Below are 23,906 nucleotides of genomic sequence, written 5' to 3' on the forward strand. Positions count from 1 at the left end.
TCATAAGTGGGGTCCAGCCAGCTGCCTTTGGGGTATGGGGTCCAGTTTGAACTTCTCAAAACATCTGAAAGAACCTCAGCTACCAGGATTGGGACTGCTGAGGAGTCTGAGTTCCATCCCTTCCCTGTGCTCTTAGCAGAGAGGATCTCATCAATATAGATCTTTTATTGTGTGTGTGTGTGTGTGTGTGTGTGTGTGTGTGTACACACAGTGGTTCAGCCCAGTGTTTCAGCTGTGGTTTGCTGTACTCTGGAGAAGTGAAACTTCTATACCCATCATGAATTTAGCCCACAAGAAACATTTCCAAAAAGTGTCTATCTGTAAACAGGGGGGCGCGGTGGCGCAGTGGGTTGGACCGGGTCCTGCTCTCCGGTGGGTCTGGGGTTCGAGTCCTACTTGGGGTGCCTTGCAGCGGACTGGCGCCCCATCCTGGGTGTGTCCCTTCCCCCTCCGGCCTTACGCCCTGTGTTGCCGGGTAGGCTCCGGTTCCCCACAACCCCGTCTGGGACAAGCGGTTCAGAAAGTGTGTGTGTGAATGTGCATGTTGTCATGACCAAAGGAACAATTTTAATCACAATGTTTTTTGGTGAATTTCCACAGGTAAAGTTAGCGCTCGCTCACTTTCATTAACTGCCTGTCCTAGTCAGGGGTCTGGCAGTTCAGAATCTCTGGGTGCAAGGCTTGGGGGGGGTGGGACCCTACTCCGTTGCAGAGTAGCCCCACACATACACACACTACAGCTAGGTGAAATTCAACTGAACTCAATGTCTTTGGACTGTGGGAAGAAACCAGAGCACCTGGAGGAAACCCTTACAGAGGCGGGCAGGACATGCAAACTCCTCGCGGACTGAGCCGGGTTCGAACCCACACCCTATCGGCCCAGGTGCTGCGAGGTGACGGTAGTAACAAAGTACTTTGATCCACCCGCTTGATGTCTGTCTTCCTATTTTATTTGAAGACTTTTGCAGACAATGAGCCAGACTTCATTCTGTCTTCGTATAATATTTGATATACAATATATACATGTATGATATTCGGTGCAATGTCACGTTATGGGTGTCGTCGGCCTTCGGCTGCAAGTTCTCAGCCCGATGGAGACGCGTTCTTCTGGTGCACGTGATGCTCATGCAGATGCTGCAGACCTGAAAGACCTGCATTAATATGTATATTAATTGCCAGCAGAGACATCACACATTGAACCCACATTGACCCCACACCCCAGAAGTGGGTTTAACGTGTTTCTTTATCCATTTCAAGAGACTTGAGAGTTTTTTTCAACCGCGTTTGTTCAGTAGGTGGAAGTTTTTTATATGCTTGTCTAGTTAAGACTTAAGGAAGGAACTAGGGGTGGGGGCGTGCGATATGAGATAAAGTGTTGAAAAGAGGGACGTGAACATCGATGGCATGATGACAAGGGCAAGTATGGCGAGAATGTTCCAGAGCAAGTTTTTAACCCTTAATTCCCCCCCCCCCCCAGCCTAGATTTGCGCTGCCCTGGTGTGTCCTGTTGGTCCTGCTTCACCTGCCCGCCTGAGAAAGGGGCACAAGGTGAGTGTGTGATTTATGGCGAACAACCAGAAGGTAGATCTGCGTTGTCCTGTTGGGCGCGTCGCTCCCCTTCCCGTCCCCTTCCTGTCCCGTTCCCATCCGTGCCGCTCGGCCTCTCGCGGCACCTCAGTTTTTCTTGAAGAAAGAGAAGAGCCTCTTGTCTCCGTCGGCATGGCGACGGACCCGCTGCGTCCCGCTCCTCCCGGAGAAGGAGTACGGAGCGGCGCGAGGTCTCCTCCTGGTGTTTGTCCATCAGCTGCTGATCGATCACTCTGACCATATCGTCCTGGAGTGGGGAGGGGGAGGGGAGCGGGGGTGCACCGCAGACAGACACCGGAACGTGGTGAGAGAACCGAGGTGCGGCAGCTGGGTGCGAGGTTGTTTATCCGGAGCGGAGCCGCAGCCGGAAGGGCTCGGAAACGGCAGGCGGCCGCTAGGCGAGATGGCGCTCGGAGGCTCACCTCTGTGGCAGGAGGGGGCTGCGGGGGTGTGCCTCGGGGAGGGGGGTGGTGGGAGGGCGGGGCTACGGCCGTGCGGACGCTTAGAAAAGGCCGCTTAGATCAGAAACCATAAGAGCCACACAGTAAAGAGCCCCGAGGAGGCAAACTGCAGGCAGGGAGAAAGAAGGAGAGAGAGCAGAGAGGAGCAGTTACACTGGAGGAGGGGAACCTCCGCACACACACACACACACACACACACGTCTCCTCCGACAGGCTCGGCCGCAGCAGCTCATCCACACGTGAGGTGCAGCTACAGCGAAGCAGCGGTGACCCCGAAGATCTCGTCTACACCCTATGGCGGCGCGCGAGCCGTCGTCGGCAAGAGAGCTTCACGTGCGAATACTAACGGCGGACACGCCTTCGCATGCGGAACGTGGATGCGACGCGATCGTTTGACAGAGATCCGGATTATATCAAAGCTCCTTAACTATTAAGTGTCATTCATTCCTTCAAGGCTGATCAGCATTTGTCCTTCGAAGGGCTGCGGCTGTCCTCAGCCCAACTTGGATACACGCGCGTTCACACACGTCAGGCCACGTGGAGCCTCTGGCTCATCGGGAGTGCTGCTGAATGGATACTTAAAAATAATAATAATAATAGTAATAAAATGTCACCTGCCAGGCCTCCAGCTGTTGGGAAAGGTGGAGCTTCTGCTGAATGGCGTCCAGCAGCTGGCTGTTGAGTGACATCATGTCAATCTTGCACTTGGCCAGTTCCATCTCCATCGCGTTTTTCCTCGAATTGAAAGACAGCGGGGGGGGGGCGGAGTTAGGAATTTTCTTTTTGGGAAAATACAGCCACTGACCGGTCAACATCATGTGTGGTCAACAGCGGTGCCCTTTCTGGACTCTGTCCACCAGTGGTCACCGCAACGATAGCGTCCTACACCACGTTTCCACGAACGCTCCGGTACCTGTGCAACCTGTCAATCGTCTGGCCTCTATTATTTATTTATTATATTTATTCTATTTATTCCGTTATGTATTTCTCTGTCATTGATGTCTCATAGACATTTTACATGAACCTACATTTTCTAAGTTCTGCGCACTATGACATCATGGACACAGGTAAGAAATGATTGCATATTGTTCTGAGAGACTGTGGCACACTCAGTGTGCAGGGTTCGAGGGGCTTGGAATGAACTTACAGAATGTCTTATTGAAACGTGTAAGAAACAACCGAAGACAAAAGACGCGCTTTCTTCTGGGACCGATTGCGTGTCCTTCGTCCGTCCCCTGCCCTCTACTTGGCCCTGTTCATCGTCTCTTAGCGCTAAAATTATTATTTTTACTGTGTTATTTCCACAGTTTCTGTTCCCCAAATGTCAAACTGGAACAGCGCTAGCGAAGGGAACTCGGGATGGACGGCGGCTCCCTCGCTTACGAACTTCCGAGTAACAAACGTTTTGTCGCTGCAAACTCTTTGGGGAACAAAGAGCACTGACACTGGAACTGGAACTGGAACGGAACTGACACTGGAACAAGAACTAACACTTACCACCGGCATTGACCATTGGTACTGACCCATGGCACTGGAACAAGAAATGACACTGACCACTGGCACTGGCCATTGGCACTAACCACTGGCACTGACACTGACCACTGACATTGGAACTGACACTGGCACTCACCACTGACACTGACCCCTGGCACTGGAACAAGAACTAACACTGACCACTGGCACAGACCATTGGTACTGACCCATGGCACCGGAACAAGAAATGACACTGACCACTGGCTCTGGCCATTGGCACTAACCACTGACACTGACCTTGGAACTGGCGGTGATCACTGACACTAACCACTGACATTGGAACTGACACTAACACTGACCACCGGTACTGACCCATGGCACTGGAACAAGAAATGACACTGACCACTGGCACTGGCCATTGGCACTGACCACTGACATTGGAACTGGAACTGGCAGTGATCACTGGCACCGGAACTGACGCACAAAGCTTCATCCCATGTGGCCACGGACTGCGGTTGTAACGCGTCCTCAGAGAATGAAGAAAAGCAAAGGGAAGCGGAACAACGAGCCACCGGTGAAGATCCGCCTCCGTCACCTTCGTGGCTCCTCCTGTCTTTCACTCCACTCGCAAACTTTTGGAGCAACTCTATTCAGACGGAGTGAAAATAATCGCGGGTTCTCCTCGTGACCACACGGGGGCGCCACACGCACGCACGCACGCACGCATGCACGCACATAGGATTTTGTGGAAAAGCGCAGACGCAAAACGAGCAGCGAAAACTGCGTTATGAATGTATCTGGGTGTTATTATTATATTTGCTGTATATGATTCTATCTGGTGTATCTCATTTATACGTGGTGTACATGAGCATATTTCGCGTATACGATCATGACACCGCGCGTTACGATTTTATCACTGGCTCTTCTGACCGACGGGGCCACGGAAGCGGCTGCGAGTCGCACCGCCCTACTTGGCAACGGCGTCGTCTCGCTCTCGCTCTCGCACGGCGCTCAGCAGTCGCTCCGCAGGCTCCTCCTGCAGCCCCGCTGCGGCGCGCGGACTTTCGCGCTCCTCCCGTCTCGCGGAGCGCAGCTCCATCGAGAGCAGCGCCACCTGGTGGCGAAAGAGCGCAACAGTCGCCGGGCGCCTGGCTGCGCGCGGCGCTGCTGAGGAAACCGCGCTGCGACCGACAGGGTTTCGCTCACCTCCTGCTGGCTGCTCCTTGCGCGTTCCCGCTCCCTGCTGAGAAGCTCCTTGGCCTCCTGCAGCTCTTCCTTGAGCCTCTGCAGCTGGGTCTCCGGCGCTGTGCCGCCGCAGCGGAGCGAGTCCTGCGCACACACACACGTCACAGTGTCTGTTCGCCTCTCCTTTTACCCTGTTCCGTCAGTCGTGTCCCGTTTCCATCCGAAGAGCGACCAGGAGACAACCTCCAGACGCCCAGAGCGGCAGCGCAAAGGTGAACGACGGAGAAGATTCGCGGCGTCCCTCGAACTCGAACGAGGGCGAGTCGCGGTCCTCTGGGCTTCTGCAGCGCAGCTTCTCACCTCCCACGCAGTTCACCACAGTTGACGCCCGCAGAGGCGGAGGAAGCAGGGCATGCTGGGAGCACGGGCTGCACCTACTAGCCTACGATCGGTTTGCGTGTGCGTGGGTGTGAGCCTCTCTGGGTGTTACCATGGTCTCGCTGTGGTCCAACAGGTTCTGCACCAGTCCACGCAGCTCCATCAGGTTGCCGCGGAGACGCTCCACTGACACGTCCTGGGTGGAGGGCATCTCTGGGGGCAACGCCGGGTCTGTGGTATCAGTGCCACGCAGCTCGCAGCATAGCAAGTGCACCTGGCACTGCACCTCCCACAGCTGGAGATGGGTGGAGACAGATGGAGATAGATGGAGATGGGTAAAGATGGATGGAGATGGGTGGAGACGGATGGAAACATGGAGATTGGTGGAAATGGATGGAGATGGAGGTGGATGGACATGGATGGAGATGGATGGAGACGGGTGGAGATGGATGGAGACAGGTGGAGACGGATGGAGACGGATGGACATGGATGGTCTTAGACACTTCAGGAACCACAGGAAGCCGAGATTAACTGAAATATTCAGCACAATGAGCTCCAGGGAGAAGCTTCGCCAGAACACAGCTGAGCTTCAGCCCAACATTGACGTGAACAAATGTGATTTAGACACGGAAACAGAAAAGCGCTGCGTTCACACACGTGTGTGTGTGTGTGTGTGTGTGTGTGTGTGCGCGCTAGAGACACAACTAACATTTGTGTGTGTCCCCCACTGCACATGTTGAAGATGGATTGTGCTCCTGTGTCCTTCAGCGCTCACCTGCTGTGTGACCTCCTCCCGCTCAGTCTCATCCAGCAGGTTCTCCTCTGCACTCAACTCCTCTAAGCGCGAGCCCAGGGGCTCGTGGGACGTCGCCATGTCCCGCACGTCCAGCCGGATCTGATGCAGCTGCGGGGAGGACCAGATGGTCTCGGGTCTGACAGCGTCCGACCGAAGGGCGGAGTTCCGCTCTGCCGGGTCACCGGGACACTCGCACAGATCCCACTCCATCCCGGCGGCTGCGTAAAACACGGCCCGTCTGCGGACACGCACTCCTCAGACGCACACTGTTGCAACTGCTCTCCCGCACAACTTGTACGACTTTTTTGTGTATTCATATTTTTGTAAAGATTTGTGCTTTCGGAGGCACGGCGGCGCAGCGGGTAGAGCTGCGACACCGTTCGGGCGTAGGTTCGACTCCAGCTCAGTCTGTGTGGCGTTTGCGCGTTCTCCCCGTGTCTTTGTGAGTTCCCTCCGGGTGCTCTGGTTTCCTCACGCAGTCCAAAGACATGCAGATCAAGTCGACTGGTGACACTAAATAGTGTGTGTGGGTACCCTGCAATGGACCCCCCAGCTTTGTGCGCAGTGATTCCAGAACAGGCTCCAGACCACCGTGACCCTGAACGGGGCAAGTGGTTAGAGAGCAGGGGTGGGGGGGTCAGTATCAGGAGAGGAAGTGCACGCACTCAGCCCGAAAAACGCTGTACCTGCAGGTCTTTCTCGCGACACTGCATCTCCAGCACAAGCGACCTCTCCTGGATGGCATCGACAGCAGCCTGCAGCACGTCGTTTTCCGCGAGGACGGCGCTCATTCGCCTCTCGAGCTCCCGCTTCCGCTCCGAGAGGATTCGTATCTGTTAAAAATTAAAAAAAAAAAAAAAAAAAAAAAACGCAGCGCCGCTTCAAAGAAAATTGGGATGAAATATGTGACACGGTTTCATCCCGAAATGAATTTCAATAAGAGGAAAGAGCGCCATCCCTTCGTTTTTTCCACAGGCCACACATGAATCAAGGCTTTATTACATAAGTGCCACATGATCTCCGGGAAGAATCACTGCCTGCGTGTCCCTCGGTGAAAAATTGATTTTCCGAGCTTGTCGGGTTCACGCGATGCGCGATCTTGTCCCAAATCTACTCAGAACGCGGTAATCGCGGTGTAAAGGGCCCGCTGGGGCTGCGGTCGGGTGACCGCTCTAGTCGACGTCACCTCGATCGTCCCGGCGCGCACCTTCCGCACCCGCGTTCTGCCGGCATTTCAATATTTCTAATGACTAATGACATAATTACAAAAATACCACTAGCTCTTCTAGAGTGTCCGCCTTAGTTTGGTACCTTAGAGCCAGCGGAAGATTCTAGAAAGCATCAGATCCTAAAGGTATTGGAATATTCGGTGCTCGGAACCCGATGCCAAAATTTGCCAAAATTGTATGTTTTCCAGAATGTGGAGTATTTTTCGAAAACTGACATACGGTACAAACTAACTCTGAAGGTATAGCAATAACATTTTGCTACATTGTATTATTTCTAAGGAAACACGTGATATTTATGTTAAGTTGTGTCAAAAATGTAATCTTGAAATATCTCATTATTTCCTGATAAATGCACTTTTCTTCTAGCCGGAGCTGCTCGAACTTGGAGGAGGACAGTTGGACGGTCACACAGACAGCGGCACAGCGGGTAGCACCGGTGCCGCACAGCCCCTGGCTTGTGGGTTCGAGCGGGGCTCGGTCTGTGCGGAGTTTATACCTTCCACCTGCTGTGTTTGTGCTGGACTGCTGTGTCCAAACTGCCTTTGTGTGTGTGTGTGTGTGTGTGTGTGTGTGTGTGTGTGAGAGACATAGCGCTGCTGATGAAAATGGGTGAATGATTGCAGGGAGTTCAGTACTTTTGCGTGTGAATTTATCCACAGCAATTCATAAGCAATTTTCCTAAACAAAGGTGTCAGCTGAATACTGACCATTATTATTATTTTTCTTATTAATTATTAATAATATTTTTAATTATTTAATATTAATTAAATATATGCCCAATAGGGGGTGCGGTGGTGCAGTGGGTTGGACCGCAGTCCTGCTCTCCTGTGGGTCTGGGGTTCGAGTCCTGCTTGGGGTGCCTTGCGACGGACTGGCATCCCGTCCTGGGTGTGTCCCCTCCCCCTCCGGCCTTACGCCCTGTGTTGCCGGGTTAGGCTCCGGCTCCCTGCGACCCCGTATGGGACAAGCGGTTCTGAAAATGTGTGTGTGTGTGTGTGTATATGCCCAATAATTATTAATATCGATAATATTATTCTATTAACAATATTAGCTATCATTTTTCTTCTTAAGAAATAATTAATATCATTTTTAAAAATTATATTTCTTCTAATAATAATGATAATAAAAATTGGCATCCTGTTCAGGGTGTACCCCCCTAGTGTTGCGACCAGTGCTCCTGGGATAGGCTCTGGACCACCACGACCCTGATCAGGACAAGCGCTTAATGGAATTACAACAATAAATTACGACAATAAATGCCGATAATAACAATAATAAAAGCCAAAGCGTTGCCTCACCTCCGCCTGCAGGTTCTCCAGACGCGTCATGTGCTCGTCGGTGGAGATGCTCTTCTTTTCGAAATCTTCCCGCAGCGACTGGACCTGCGCGGAAAGCAGCCGCTCCGCCTCCGTCGCCTGCCGGTGAACAAGGGCCACAACGGCAACACGTAAACACGCGCAGGTAATTGTAGAGGTGTCGTATACCGCGGTACGCAGCCGAACGTCCCATTTCGGGTCCTTCCCAGTCCTGCTGTGAAATGTTAAAACTCCCCACGAGGGAAACACACATTTTCTGAACCGCTTGTCCCATACAGGGTCACGGGGAACCGGAGCCTAACCCGGCAACTCAGGGCGTAAGGCCGGAGGGGGAGGGGACACACCCAGGACGGGACCCCAGTCCGTCGCAAGGCACCCCAAGCGGGACTCGAACCCCAGACCCACCGGAGAGCAGGACCCGGTCCAACCCACTGCGCCACCGCAAGGGGGGAAACATTTATATTTTATTCGGTTACGCTCTGTGGGAGTGACAAGGCGACATGGAGGCCCAGCGCACAGGTGTCTCGCGGGGTTGGACGTAGGTTCAATTCACGCCCCGTCTGCTTGGAGTTCGCACCCGATCCCTGGGCTCATGCGTGTTCAAGCGCAGCAGCGAGTGCGGGACCGGGCTGTCGAACCCGTCCAGACGAGGGAGACGGTACACGACGCCGTCCGCCATTCTTGACTCACGACAGTCCTCTCTCTCTTCCGCTCCCCCCCTCGGGTTCGTGGCCCCAGGCATCAGCCTCGCGTCCATCTGCCGTCGGGACAGGGGCGCCTCCCCTCCGGCTCCGGCGCGGTTCCGGTCCAGAGAGCCGACCGGCAGGTCGCGGTCGAACGCGAACTCCTTCATGACGGGATGGACGTGTTTCGAGGAGCTCCTCCCGCATCAAGGTGTAGCGCGTCGATTGTGGCCGAGAGCACGGCAAAGAGGTGCGGAAAAACGCCCGCTCAGCTGACCTCATTTGACCTTTTCCAACAGCCCACCTGCGCCAGGTGGACCGAGATTCCGACTCGCCGCATCGACACAGCGCGTTTACATTTACTTTGACTTTTATAATTTTTCTTTCCCGAAGCAACCAACATCTCGGAAAACCACATAATCTGTAGGTTCTGTAGTCGCAAATGACAGTAAATGACAGTAAATGACAGTAAACGGCAGTTCCATCTAACGCAGTGTTGTCTGACAGAGGAGTAAAAACACCCAGCAGGGAGTTTAGACCAGGATCTCATCGGGCTTCCAAAGCATTTCCATGCATCTCCCTCCTCGTCTCTGCATTGATTTCCTATGGCTGCCCGGTTCAGACTCAAAACTCCAGTTATGAGCCACAAAACCATCAGCGGATCTTCTCAGACCCGATCGCTCTCTACACCCCAACCAGACTGCTACGCTCCTCCACCCCTGCCTGCTTGGTGGTCCTCGCACAAAAGGTCCAACATCAGAAGCTCAAAGGTTTTCGGTTCCGGCTCCGACGTGGTGGAATGACCTCCCTCCGCTCCTCAGAACTGCTGAATCTCTCTAAACTCAAGAAGGGTCTCGGATCTCACCTCTTTCGGACTCGCTTCCCCGCCGATCTTTCGAGAGCGTGATGAACATGTAACTGTTCATGTTTCATCATTTTTTAATTAGAATCTGGCGAATTATGGAGGAACCTTCATGCAGCAATTTGTACACAGGTTCATAAGGTGGGATGGGACATTTTAACCATGCTTTAGAATCACGCATCTGTATCCCAGTCTCTTTTTCTGTCGCTGCGATGCACTCGGTGCGATTCTCTGGAGGAAAGTGTCTGCTGAATGAATGCATGTATTAAACTACTTACCATAACTTATTTATGTTTATTAATTTAGCTGACACTTTTCTCCAAAGGAGCTCACAATGTTATCCAACCCGCAGTTACTGGCCCATTTATACAGCAGGGTAATGTTCACTGGAGCAATTTTAGGGTAAACACCTTGCACAAGGGTACTAGAGCCAGAGGTGAGATTCGAACCCGCGACCTTTGGGTCTAAACATAGCAGTTCTAATCGCTACAGTACCAGCTGTCCCTCGATTCAGAGAGCGATGTAATTTTTACCATGTCAGTTCAAGGGTAACAGAGCAGGAGGTTGGATTCGAACCCAGGGCAGGCTTCGGCGCCGCTCCCTGCGGACGCCTTCGAGTCGCGCGGACATCCGGTCTCCGTCCTTGCCGCCAGCATGCAGCGTGTTCTGTTCCTCATAGCGCGGTAGAAGCAGCCGTCGCCATGGCAACATCAGAGCAGCCAAGCGGCATAATCCATATTCTCATGTATCAAAAGATTTATTAAATTAACAACCCAAGGGAGCTGTTCCCAGTAAATGTTTACACTTGTGAACATTTAACAGACCACTTGAACATTTTGTTGTTACATTCGGTCTGATCTTCGGTTTCTTCGGAAGAATCTGCACGCTCTCCGCGTACCGTGATAATAAAGATCGATATTTCCTGCGTGGTATCGTGATCGCAGAGCTATGGGCCATCGGACTGAGAAAGGAACCAGGTTCTTGTTTCGCTTTTGATTTCACTGCAGCTGTAATTAATATTTAAAGCGCTTTATGCCTGTAAAATAGGGAAGTGCTGAGGGCAAATTAATTCCCTCCGGGATTAAGAGACGCGTCTGAGCTCCCGTGTTCTTTCATGCGATTTCATGCGGGAAGCTGAGTCACCGCTGATGTCAAAGGCATTATTGATCATTTACCACGTCATATTACCGTTCACCTTGTTTATTTCGCACTGATTTCCTGTTCGTGTTTTGTGGCTGCGGATGTCGGTGTGGCACCGAGGACTCAAACCTACATCCCGCCGCAGTCCGGCTGCCCCTCGCTATGACCCCTCGTCCTTTGACCCAGAGCAGTCGTTAAGAGTCGCGCGAGGCCTGCGGTCCCGAACAAAGAGACACCGAAGAGCCACCTTCAGACCGCAGCGGTGGACGTGCGTTCAGTGTGCGTTTACCGTGGTTCTCTGTGGTTTCCGTCTAAACCGGGCTCCTGACAGCTCCATGCCAAGAAGCAGCTGCTCCGTGATTGGCCGATTCTCGCTCGTTTAGTCATCAGATAAAATTAAATATTAATGGCACGGCGGCACAGCGAGTAGGGCCGCTGTCTCGCGGTGTGAGAAGATGTGGGCTCGATCCCCACTCGGTCTATGTTGAGTTTGGATGTTCTCCCTTTGCCTGTGTGAGTCTCCTCTGGGTGCTTTGGTTTCCTCCCACACTTAGTTTGTGAGTGACAGAGAGAGCGTGTGTGTTCCACTGATGTATGGATGAGTGACCCAGTGTAAGTAGCGTATCTAGCAGTGTAAGTCACCGCGGTGAATAAGGCGTGTGGGCTGGTAACACTACATAGAGTTCAGCGGAAGCTGCTTTGGAGAAAAGCGTCTGATAAATGAACGAAGGAAACCACGTCCTGCTGCTCGGATGTCGGCGGGCCCGCAGAATCCTGTTCGGAAACAAAACGCAAGTCCTCGTAAAGTGCAATTCTCAGAACGAATGGCTGTTTTCATACTTTACTTATCTTGTTTGTATTGTCTGCGCACCTTGTTGTGAGTCTCTGTTCTGTGTCTTTGTGCCGTGTCTGTATGTCTCTGTATCGGCCGCTCTCCGCGACTGAATTTACCCCCGTGGATCAATGAAGTACTTATATTTATACATACAGTATGTATCTGTCCTACCTGTCTCGGGTGTCACCGCACTTTGTTGTGCAAATGTGTGTCTCTGCTGTATTTGGCTGTTTCGCCTAATGGTTGTCATGACAACCAGAAAGAAAATTAAATAGAAAACCCTGTTGTGGAACCTCTGTCCTTGTTACCTTCACTCCCTCTGTACTCTAATGACCAGCACAAAATATTTGCACTTATATATGGAATATGGACACGTCCAGGCAAAGCAAACGGAAATTTAATTGAGTGCATATAGCTGTCTTTTAAAATATGTTAATTACTAAAGAGGCCATGTGTTTTGTGGCCATTCATACATCACTGCCAGCATATATGGTGACATACAGGACCTAACGGAGCTGCACAAAGATACACGAGCGAGGACCCTTGGCTATGGGATACTTTTTTAACTTTTTTAATGTTGCAATATCGAAGCGTTAGGAACGGAGGAAGTGACATCGTCCGTTGAACAGCAAACGGCATCGATTGACGTTCCTGGACCTCCAGGTGCCTTTGCATTAATACCTGCCAGGGTCAATCTGATCACATTACATCACCGATGGACCGAAGGACGTCTCCACCTGCTGAGTAAGACCAGATCGAGGCGGACGCTGCGAGACGTCCATCGTTGTGCGTCGGCACACTTGTTCCCCCGTGTGTCTCACGTCTTACTCGATATCTTTGCATGACGTTTTACTCCAGGAGGCTGGAGATCGGTACCAGCGGAAGTTCACTTTACATATGTCGGAGTGGGATGTTTCCTTTTATTTAATCGAGGCGCAGAGGCACACGGTTAGCAGGACATCTGCTAAGGAAGAAGTCTGCAGGGTGGAAGGGGTCCCAGCACCACGGCAGGATGCACTAACATATAGGAGTGGATAAGTGCTTCTCGTTCAGTGGAACCAACGTACAGTACCAAGAAGTTGCGGACAATGGATGGTTACTAAGCTTTGTAGGAAGTTAATTAATAAAGAGCGTTGTTTTTGGAAGCATTCTTACTTTACAGCTTTTTTTTCCCGCCAGTGCCTAAAACTTTTGCACGGTACTGTATATCTCAGGAGAAACCGGTCCCGGCGGACATCGAACAGTTCCCAGTACCAGCAGCTAGAATCGTGCAGGCGGACGTGCTGCGAAAAGGACTATCGGCAGGGAGGGGCCTTCTCGTGTCATGCGTGAAGGAGCTGAGCGAGAAACGTACCTTTGCAGCCCCTTACAGTTTCATAGTCCACTCCTTCCTACACGGGTTCCGCCGAAGGGGGGGGACTGTCTGCCGCTGTGGCGGTGGCAGGAAAATTTAATGGGATTTCGGCTAATACCCTATCTGCTGTGTCCTTCAGTGAGCTGGCTTGGTGGGGTGGGGCAGGACAGGGCAGGACAGGGCAGGACAGGGCAGGGAAGGACAGGCCAGGACAGACCCACGGAGGGGTGACGGATCCAACGCACTCTGCGAGCAGAACTCCAACAATACCTGTCTTGTCCTTTCACTTACATAACGGAGCTCAGGCTGTTGCTGTCGGTACCACATTGTCTTCATCACTGAGCGTTGAAACCATAAACATCATCAACATCAAATAATAACCATCAGCCGTTTGTAAAAAAAAACATAATTTTGTAAAAAAAAACTATTTATTGCTGTCGTTGCAATGAAAAGGTTGCCTTTGTAAATCAAAATGCATTTTGAAAGAGGCAAAGTAAAGGTTACTGAAACAGGTGTGCCGGTGCTCTTCGGCGCTCTCGGGTCCTGCGGCGACGCTAAATCGCGGTCATCGCGTTTATTAGACGCGCCCTCGTTTTTGCCCTGTGGAGATTACAGGAATTTGCTCCAGCTGGCGGCCAGAAGGGCTCCGGCTGGCGTCCGCGCTGCCGACAGAGCGACCTGCTGTCGCCCCGTTCCTGGGGCTCCCGTGTTCTCCGGGACAGACAGGTGTTCCCTTAATCTATACCTTGTTCTACAAAGGTGGCGCGTGGGTGTCAGCGGAAACCAGCTCGGCAGCGCGGTAATTCGCAGCAGTAAACTCCCTTCGGGATGGACGAGGTGAAACGCAGCCAGTTTAATTATTTAACCGTTTCATTACTGACTGCGACGAGGCAGCTCCCCAGGTAGGAGGGTAGATCGAGGCCCAAAGATGCGCGACAGGCTGTATCGCTTTTGGCGACGTCCGTAAGTAAGTCCGACCGCAGCTCCGCGAGGCCACCGTTCACGGCTGTCTTAGGGGAAACGGGAGCGCAGATTAAAGCCCGGAGCCTCGTCGACGGGCGGCCTCCTGCCGGAAAGGTCTCCGCGACTCGGCACTGACTCACTTTCATCCGCTCCGTCCACCGTCAGAGGCGCCGGGCTGGAACGCTGCGGATTAGCGGATCTGCGCGGGCGAAACAGTATGCGGTGCGTCACAGAGGCCAAGGTCAGGAGAGGATTTGTGACCATTGAAATCCATCGATAAAGACCTGAGCCCAACACTCACACAATTGCACATTCTGCAATTAATAATCAGTCCCACTTCTTAATTCCTTATTACATTTACACGTGTTCATTTCTCAGAGCATAAGGCCGGAGGGGGAGGGGACGCACCCAGGACGGGACGCCAGTCCGTCGCAAGGCACCCCAAGCGGGACGCGAACCCCAGACCCACCGGAGAGCGGGACCCGATCCAACCCACTGCGCCAACCATCTCATCGAAGATACGATGTGTTCGTTACATTAGCAGAAAGGGACACTTAGATGCAGACGCATGATTCTTAAGTGCAGTTAGTTTGTTTCTTTCCACCATATGAACCAACGTTCATCACACAAATAGCTGCATAAAACTTTATCACAATATCAACGATTCCTGATCACCTTCCTAGCAATATTTTTTTGGAGATACCTATAAACATTTACGCTACGTTACAGGAGTAGCTGCGTAAAGGTTTATCCGGCATCATCTTAAAGTTATAGAGCATGAACATTTAAACCTTACATGAACTTAAGAGATCATTCATTGAAGCAACACACCAAAAGCACCAAAACAAGGCTATGATCTCACTACTCTTTAGTCCTCTTCGCAGTGACTTGGGAGTGTAGAAGGTGCAGGGGACTCAGTTGAGTTCCAGCCCACAGTGGACCTATAACCCTTAGTGGCTCCTTCCCAGGGTTCACATTTGTCCATCGGTGACTCTCTTATGCCTTTGCCTTGGAGAGCTCATTGACTTTTCTGAAGTTGACTTGAAACCCTGAGAAAATCGCAGCGAGAAGGTCACAGCGTGTGGTACGGAGCTCAGAACCGGCCCATCGGCACGAATGATATCTAATCAGTTCCGTCCTTAAGAGGCGAGGAATCAAATTGACTGCTGGACCTCATTGCCACGAACGAGCAGATGTTCTGGAGCAGTTGACTGGCTGCTGTTTTCGTGGCTGGCAGGTTTTTTTTACAGCATTGGTCGTGATTTGATGCTCTAAATTACTAATCGCACATCGGAGTGATTGAAAGCACCCCGTTTTGAAAACCAAGACCAATCAGTACTAACAGATGCACACAAGTCATGGAAGAAACTACGAAAAAAAAAAAAAAAATCATTTTTCCTGATTATTTTTTTTAAACACACATTTGAGTGCCACAACCCAGCCTTACAATCTTGTTTTCGCACTTCTTAAAAAAAAAGGCACAATCGCACGTTCGGTGCTGCACTCGTGCCAAAGGAAACAGCCGAGGAACTTGTCCAAAAATTTTTACCTCAAAGGCCTTTTGTGCTCTAAATGGTCAAGGAGACGGAAAGAAAAATCCCGCAAACTTTCCGAAACACCGCACTTCTGTACACTCTAAATACTCCACATACCACCGGTAGTAAATTCGTGAGCGTGTCTTGGGCCGTCATGGCGGCACAGCGAGTACCGCTGCTGTCTCACATCACCTCGGTGGCGTGAGAGGACATGGGTTCAGTCCCTGCTCGGTCTGTGTGGAGTTTGTATGTTCTCTCCATGTCTGTGTGGGTTTTCTCTGGGTGCTCTGGTTTCCTCCCACACTCCAAAGGCATGCTGTTCAGGTTCCCCCATAGTGTGTGTGTTCCACTGATCTATGGGATGAGTGACCCATTGTAAGTAGTGTATCTAGCAGTGTAAGTCACTGTGGTGAATAAGGTGTGTGAGCTGATAACACTACAGAGAGTTCATTGGAAGTCGCTTTGGAGAACAGTGTCTGATAAATAAATAAATCTATATACACAACAGTTGGTGCAGTAGGCTATATGCTGCCACACAAGCCGAGGCTACGTTAGTAATATGGAAGAACTTCAATGTAATTCTTACTTATTTACTTAAGTGTTCTTTCTTTCTGATGCTGTTCTGAGGGCTGCCACACAAAATTTCGTTATATTGTATTGCATACAAAGGGGTGCGGTGGTGCAGTGGGTTGGACCACAGTCCTGCTCTCCGGTGGGTCTGGGGTTCGAGTCCTGCTTGGGGTGCCTTGCGACGGACTGGCGTCCCGTCCTGGGTGTGTCCCCTCCCCCTCCGGCCTTACGCCCTGTGTTGCCGGGTAGGCTCCGGTTCCCCGCGACCCCGTATGGGACAAGCAGTTCTGAAAATGTGTGTGTGTGTATTGCATACAATGATAATAAAGTATCTCATCTCCATCTGACACTTTTACAGAAACCAGCAAAAAAGTAGTGATACGTGTCTATTATTATGCCTGTTTGATTGCAAACTGAAAGTGACCAGATGCTGACAAATGTTCATGCAATGAATCACTTCCACATGGCCAGTTTCGTCATCCTAAGTCACAAATGAGACACACGGCGAGTCTTTAAGATGAAAGACATTTTAATATAGTGCGCAAACTGCTAATTTCGGTACCTGCCATAGCATCTCCATCGGTTTTAGGTCTGGACTTTGACTAGGACACTACAAAACGTTTATTTTGTTTACTCTGAGCCATGCTGATGGAAGACACTTCGACTCTAGGCTGTACGAGCCGTCGATGAAAACTGAGCAAATAACATCCCATGCAGAATTTTTGATTCATTATAACTATTGTGGCACAGCAGGTGAAACTAGCACCTCACAGTTTGGTGGGTGTGGGTTTCAAATCCGGTTTAGGGCGCGTGGAGTTTGCGTCTTTCTACCCATGTTTGCTCCTGCCGGACATGGATGGACGAAGGCTCCTATTGCTCCCTTGCTTGGAAACCATGTGAGTGGTCTCTAAGAGCTGGACTTGATTCGGAGACATATCCATCGTCGTAACTTCATCTGTTATGTTTTTAACGGAACCTAATCTGCGAATGAATTGAGAGATAAAGCTATTTAGCTTTTATAGATCGGGGTGTGGCGACTGGACTCACGAACAATAGACTTGCGGTCTCTGCCGTGTTCTTCGCTCGAGCACAAGGTGTCCGTTCACATCGGAGCAGCGCAGGTGCCGAAACGGAACTTCGCCAGAAGCTAAGGAGTCCGTGACCCCCAGTCCTCCGGCGCAGGACGTTATTCTCGTATCCTTCAGCTCCTCCGAAGGACACCCCGTGAACTGTGCTTTCGCAAGTTTGCCCCACCCTCCGCGCCCCGTGAGGTACTGACCCGGCTCAGCTGTTCCAACAGCTTCCGATTCTGCTCCGAGAGCTCGGCGACGGCCCGGTTCTTTTCCCGCTCCAGTTCCCGGAGACGGGCTTGGTGGATCTCCACTTCCCGCTGCAGCTGTCCCACATCCATCTCCAGCTCAGCCACACGACTCTCCCACTCTCCCTCGCGGCTCTCCAGCCTCCACCGCAGCTCATGTCTCTCCTGCTCCGTTTGCTGGGGAAAGGAGATAGACCATTACACTTAGTCTACGACTGCAACAGCAGGAGAGGCTGAGATTGAAAGACCGGATTCGCAGCGGGAGAGTGACTGGGACCATGACGCTGGGACTGAGAGAGACTATGACTGAGTCTCACGTTGCTCTATTACTGAAGGTCTATCGGTGATCAAACTGGGATACGGAGAAATGTAGAGATGTAACTGGATTTACTGAGGGTTAATTGAGACTTGAATGGAAACACACGCATTGTCTGAACCGCTCGTCCCATACGGGGTCGCGGGGAGCCAGAGCCTAACCCGGCAACGCAGGGCGTAAGGCTGGAGGGGGGAGGGGACGCACCCAGGACGGGACGCCGGTCCGTCGCAAGGCACCCCAAGAGGGACTTGAGCCCCAGACCCACCGGAGAGCAGGACCCGGTCCAACCCACTGCGCCACCGTGCCCCCCCTAGGGAAACCGAAACCTATAATATATATGCACTAACTGTGTAAAAAATAGTTGAGTTTAGCAGTGATTTATTATTACCGATTTATTGGGTTCTTGTCTAATTCGAGCAACATATGTCCATCACAGCTAGCTGTAGGTGCATTTGCAAAGAAGTACGAATTATAATTAATTGTCAAAGTCATGGCAGACCGAATGAATGATTGAAAAAGCACCGGGAGAACATTGGACTAACCCATTAGAGTTACACAAACACTGAAGTGCATACCATAGTAAAAAGAGCTAAATTAAGAGTCTTTGCAAATACTATAATCACCTTGGCGGAGGTGCTTTGTAGGCTGCATTAATTCCCGGAACAATGGAAAGCAAGTGAATGTAATAAACTCGCCCCAGTGCAGAGCCCTTCACATTCAGTTGTCACAGAGCACTTAGCAAATGATGAAACAGAAGAGACTTGAGTGAGAACCTCTGTGATTTAATCTTCTGCATTAACAGGTTGATCTGCAGTTAGATGGTTGTTAGGGCAGCATGTAGTGAGTAAGAACATACAGGTATCACCTGAAAAGTGCAGGTTCAAATTGCACTTCCTGCAACTGTTGTAGTAGCCTTGATCAAGGCACTTATTCAGCGTTTCTCCAGCAAAAATGCTTTGCTGTAAAAATGGATTAAATACTGTGTGATCACGCACACACACAGGCCAAAACCACTTGTCCCGAGCGGGGTCGCGGCGAGTCAGAGCCTAACCCGGCAACGCAGGGCGCAAGGCTGGAGGGGGATAGGACACACCCAGGACGGGACGCCAGTCCATCACAAGGCACCCTAAGCAGGGTTCGAACCCCAGACCCACCAGAGAGGAGAACCCAGCCAAACCCAGCACGCCACTGCACCCCCAATACTGTATGATGCTTTTCATGAATTTCCCAGCAAAACATAATAATAATAATAATAATAATAATAATAATAGTACAATTTTTACAGACATGCAACTTTAATTTTTACACTAATTTCTCATAAGTTTAAGGTTGTGTCAGTTAAAACACTAACAGACTTCACTTGAATTGACACAAAGCGATATTGTACTTCTGGTATGATGGATTACCAGGTTACAGTTTTGCATATTTATTGCTGTTCTCCATTTGTACAGAGAAAGCAGACATAGGATATTTATGCACCATAGTTCAGCAGGAAGGTAGTGAGGAACAAAAAACATGAGAATGCTTGACAGAGATAACAGACTCGAGAGAAGTTAAAACTAAGTAAATATGGTGCCTGTGAGTTGTAATTGGTGGGGTCTTCAACGACTGTATATAATGATTATAGTATATCCATATATATATATATATATATATATAAACTCATGATAATAATTGTAACCTTAACACTGTAAGTCACTTTGGAGAAAAGCATCAGCTAAATGAATAAATGTAAATATAAATGATACATGTAGAATATGGTAGTAGGCAATACTTTTCTGAAAAGACATTAATGTAACAAAGACCTGAAGGATTACCTGCCAAATACTCAGTCTCATCCCTGTTCATTTGTATGGATGTTTCATTTCCTCAGTTCAATCTTGTAGCATCATTTAATGTGTATCACAGGGGGAGATGCATGACTAGTAATATTAACATGTATTTAGTTTCTTTTTACTGCTTGAAAGATCTTCTCAGTCCCTCTTAGATACTGTTAAAAATCTGCAAGATCATACAGTGCATGCAGTTCTTATTTCTAAGGTGGGTGAGTTCTGCAAGGAATAACAGAAGAAGTGAAAAAGAGAATAGACTTTTGGAAGCTGTGATTTTTGCCAAAAGAGGTGTTAATAAGTACTGACTGCTCAAAGTTCTGCACATGTCCCATTCAGTTTTTACATTTTTCAGCCCAATGCAGCAAAGAATAAATGTGCAGCAAAATGTGCGCCATGCAGAGCTTGTGTTTGTTTGTTTGTGGAGTTTGCATGTTCTCCCAGTGTCTGTGTGGGTTTCCTCCGGGTGCTCTGGTTTCCTCCCACACTCCAAAGACATGCTGGACAGGTTCACGCATAGTGTGTGAGTGACAGAGAAAGTGTGTGTGTTTCACTGATGTATGGATGAGTGACCCAGTGTAAGTAGTGTATCTAGCAGTGTAAGTCACCGCGGTGAATAAGGTGTGTGGGCTGGTTACACTACATAGAGTTCAGTGGAAGTCGCTTTCGAGACAAAGCGTCTCCTAAACAGTAAATGTAAATGCGTTGACTTCTTCTCGCTCACAGGTTGGGTAAGACACAATTTGACCAAGAGCATCCAAACTTTAGCGTTCCAACAAGAGCTCACGGCTCCCAGTTTTAATAAAATCAAGGCCGAAAATCCCCCTTCCCTTCCGTATTAACGGGCGCATCGGAGCTCGTCTAAGAACCTGCGAATCCACGTGGGCAAAGGCCAGTAGTAAGCGAGGGTTCGAGAGACCCAGATGGAAGCTCCCACCTCCAGCTTGTCGCTCAGCTCCCGGTACATGCGATCCGACTGCTCGCTCAGCTCTCGGTTGCGCTCCAGCAGCGCTTTGCCGAGCCGCGCGGCCACCGCCAGGTCCTTCTCCTTCCGTCTGAAGGCGCTCAGTAAGGCGGCGCTTTGCCCGTCGTTGCGCGGAGCCTCCGCGAGGGGAATCTCCACGAGGGGAAGCTCCACGGAGGGGAGCTCCGCTTCTCCCTCGCAGCCCGCGATGAGCACGGAGAGCTCCTCTTGGAGCCCCGATCCCAGCCGCAGCGGGGTCTCGGCGTGGTCGCTGTCCAGCTCGGCCGGTGGTGCTGAAGTGGTCGCGGGTGCCGAGGGCGCGTGGAGCAGGGAACCAGACATCTCGCGGCTGTCACGCTCGAGCTCCTGCAGCAAACATGTCACACACACCTCGGCCAAGCGCGTCCCAGAGAAACAAGCAAACACGCGCGCGTCTCACTCCCTCGCCGCTGCTCACTGCGAACCTGCGTCAGCCTTCCGCCGAGCGAGCGCCACGCGCGGAACACGTGTCTCTGTGTTATGCGGGGGGTGTGTCTCTCTTGTGGACTCCTGGGGGTCTTGCTCTCCCGTTTCGGCCGCTCTGTCGCTCCGCGTCCCAAGATTGACAGCTGCGGCGGCTCCGCCCCTCGCCGCGTGGCGCGTCGCCCGACTGACCCGCGTGATCGCAGTCTGCGCGATTGTGAAAGAACGAGGAGGGCATTGAAATGTATGGGACAGCATGGCAGAGACACCGGGCAGGCAGGAGCGGGTAACTCAGTTCAGTCACCGACCTAAAAAAAAGTCTCAATATTTTCTCTATCCTGTAGGTCCTTTAGGTTTTAAACTCTTATTACAAATATACAGTAGTTGTCTTTTTAAGTATATTTCAGTAAATAGTTTGTCTGTTTTTTTCAAGGCATTTATTTTTACAGAAACATAAGTTTAATCGATATGCTTTGGACTAACTGTGTGTTTGTGTTAATAACTCTACAAGTGATGAAGGATTCATCACAAAAACAGTGCTCGGTGTTTCTGTAACTATGCTATAAGTCGGACTCCCTTGTGCTGAACATAGTGGCTGTTCCCCTTAAAATATGACTGGAAAAGCCAAAGGGGTTGGAAACCCACAGTAAGAGCTCACCACAGTATCACCAACCCCCCCCCACCCACACACACACACACACACACACACACACACACACCCCTACTCCACTGAACACTATTCCACTTCTTTCGCAATTTTTTGCACTGTTCATCTACTGTACTAACCAGCTGTATTTTCAGATGCTAATTATTATGTTTATAACTATTTATTATCATATTGTAATATCTTCTGTTTTTTACCTTGTTTATTGTTTCTTGTTTAGTAATTACTGTACTGTCTTGTGCTGTTTTGCACACGTCTGGCACACGTGCACTTTATGTAGCCCTGTGTAAGTTTTGTGTTGTTTTATGGAGCACCATGGTCCTAGAAGAATGTTGTTTCGTTTCATTGTCCACTGTACCAGCTGTTGGACCAACGGTTGAAATGACAATAAAGCCACTTTGACTCTTTGACTTTGAAGAGTGAACATGGACTATGAATAGCGGCAATGACAGAGTTCACTCCTGCCTTCGCATAAAGAGCGCTTACGCATATACATATAGTATGTGTATTTTTTACTCAGTAACAAATTATTATTTGCTGAACAAACACCTAACAAGTTGAAGGGAATATCAACAGGTGAGAACAGACTATAATAAACTCTTATATAACACTAGGACTACTGGAAGGCTGGAACAATACATACATTTTAACTCAGAACTCTGAATTATTCATAAGTCCACCCACATCACAGTCCATAAAAGCTTAAAAATGTGGCTTAATATGGATTAAAGATATCAGATAAAGGTAAAAATTAACTGAAAATTTACTGCAGGACTCATGCAGGGTCTCAGTGTTCCTCTACAGTGGCAGTATGAGAAAGGATAGTCAGTAAATTTTGCTACAAGGTGGAGTAGAGGGCAGGTTATGCCTGTTTGGTGACATCATCTATGAAGAGTGCAGGGACAGATTTGAGGAAGTATCACTATAGCAAAGTATCCCAAGAGAGATAAGAAGGAGGCACGGGAGAGGATGAAAAATATGAAAGATTTTTTTAAGGCACTCTTGGATCAAATCAAAATCAGATTTACTGCTGTGGAAGTAGGAAGAAGAAACAGTGGGTGAGGTTTTTCAAAAACTCTTTCAAGTGCCAGGGGCCCCTTTCAGAAAAAGATCGGGGAGCTGGAAATCATCAAGGAAGAGCCCGAGGAGCACATTAAGCATCAATTTGGTGATCCCGCAAAGAAAATCTCGCTTGGCCTGCCAGAGCACGTATCATACCAGGCCTAACCAACATCCAAGTTCAACACTGTGCCTCTCAATTGAGATCAAGGAGGTCGTAAAAAAAAAAGCCAGATATGCCTCAGTCCCAGATCTAAAAGTCACACCATACAAGCTCTACTGCAATCATCCTAGGTTTCTAAAGCTGCTGTGGAACGCAATGAGAGTTGCCTGGATGAACCAATTCATTCTATCGGTGTCCAAGGGCAGCGGCCATCTCGTCCAAAAACAGGTGTCCCATAACATCAGTCAGTCCAGAAGCATTGCTCTGCTGAACATACGAAGGAAGATCTTCTTGGTGGTGGTGAGGAGAATGACCAGTTACCTCCTGGAGAATGGCTACAAATATACAAGTTGGGAGAGCGCGGGTGTTCTGGGTTCCCCCAGGTGTATGGAACACTCAGCCACAATCAGGGACCAATGACAGTAGACTTCACTCAGTAGATGTAAGGCCAGACATTATTTTATTGTCGAGCTGACCATCCTGTGGGAGGAAGGTCTGGAGGTCCACGACAGGAAGAGGCAGAAATACTCCGAGCTTGCGGCTGAGAGCATGGAAGAAGGATGGAGGGCAGTCATCTACTCGGAGGAGGTAGGATCCCGAGTCTTTGGGGGAACATCCACCTGGCCCGTGTCAGTTGAGGGATGTTTGAGGGACAGGAACAAATCTGAGGAAGACATTGAAGGATCCTGCTGAGGAAGCAAAAGAAGAGAAGCTTCTTGCTGAGGCTAAGAAGGAAAGATGAAAGCTGGGGACAACTGGTTGCA

The 23,906-nt window shown here is 50.1% G+C and overlaps 1 pseudogene; it reads right to left on the bottom strand.

Moving 5' to 3' along the window:
• Positions 1-1,583: 1,583 nt before the first annotated feature.
• Positions 1,584-21,136, bottom strand: LOC108932981 (BICD family-like cargo adapter 1; annotated as a pseudogene).
• Between the last annotated feature and the right edge of the window lie 2,770 nt (positions 21,137-23,906).

Source organism: Scleropages formosus, chromosome 6, assembly GCF_900964775.1.
Source record: "Scleropages formosus chromosome 6, fSclFor1.1, whole genome shotgun sequence".
NCBI classification, from domain to species: domain Eukaryota; kingdom Metazoa; phylum Chordata; class Actinopteri; order Osteoglossiformes; family Osteoglossidae; genus Scleropages; species Scleropages formosus.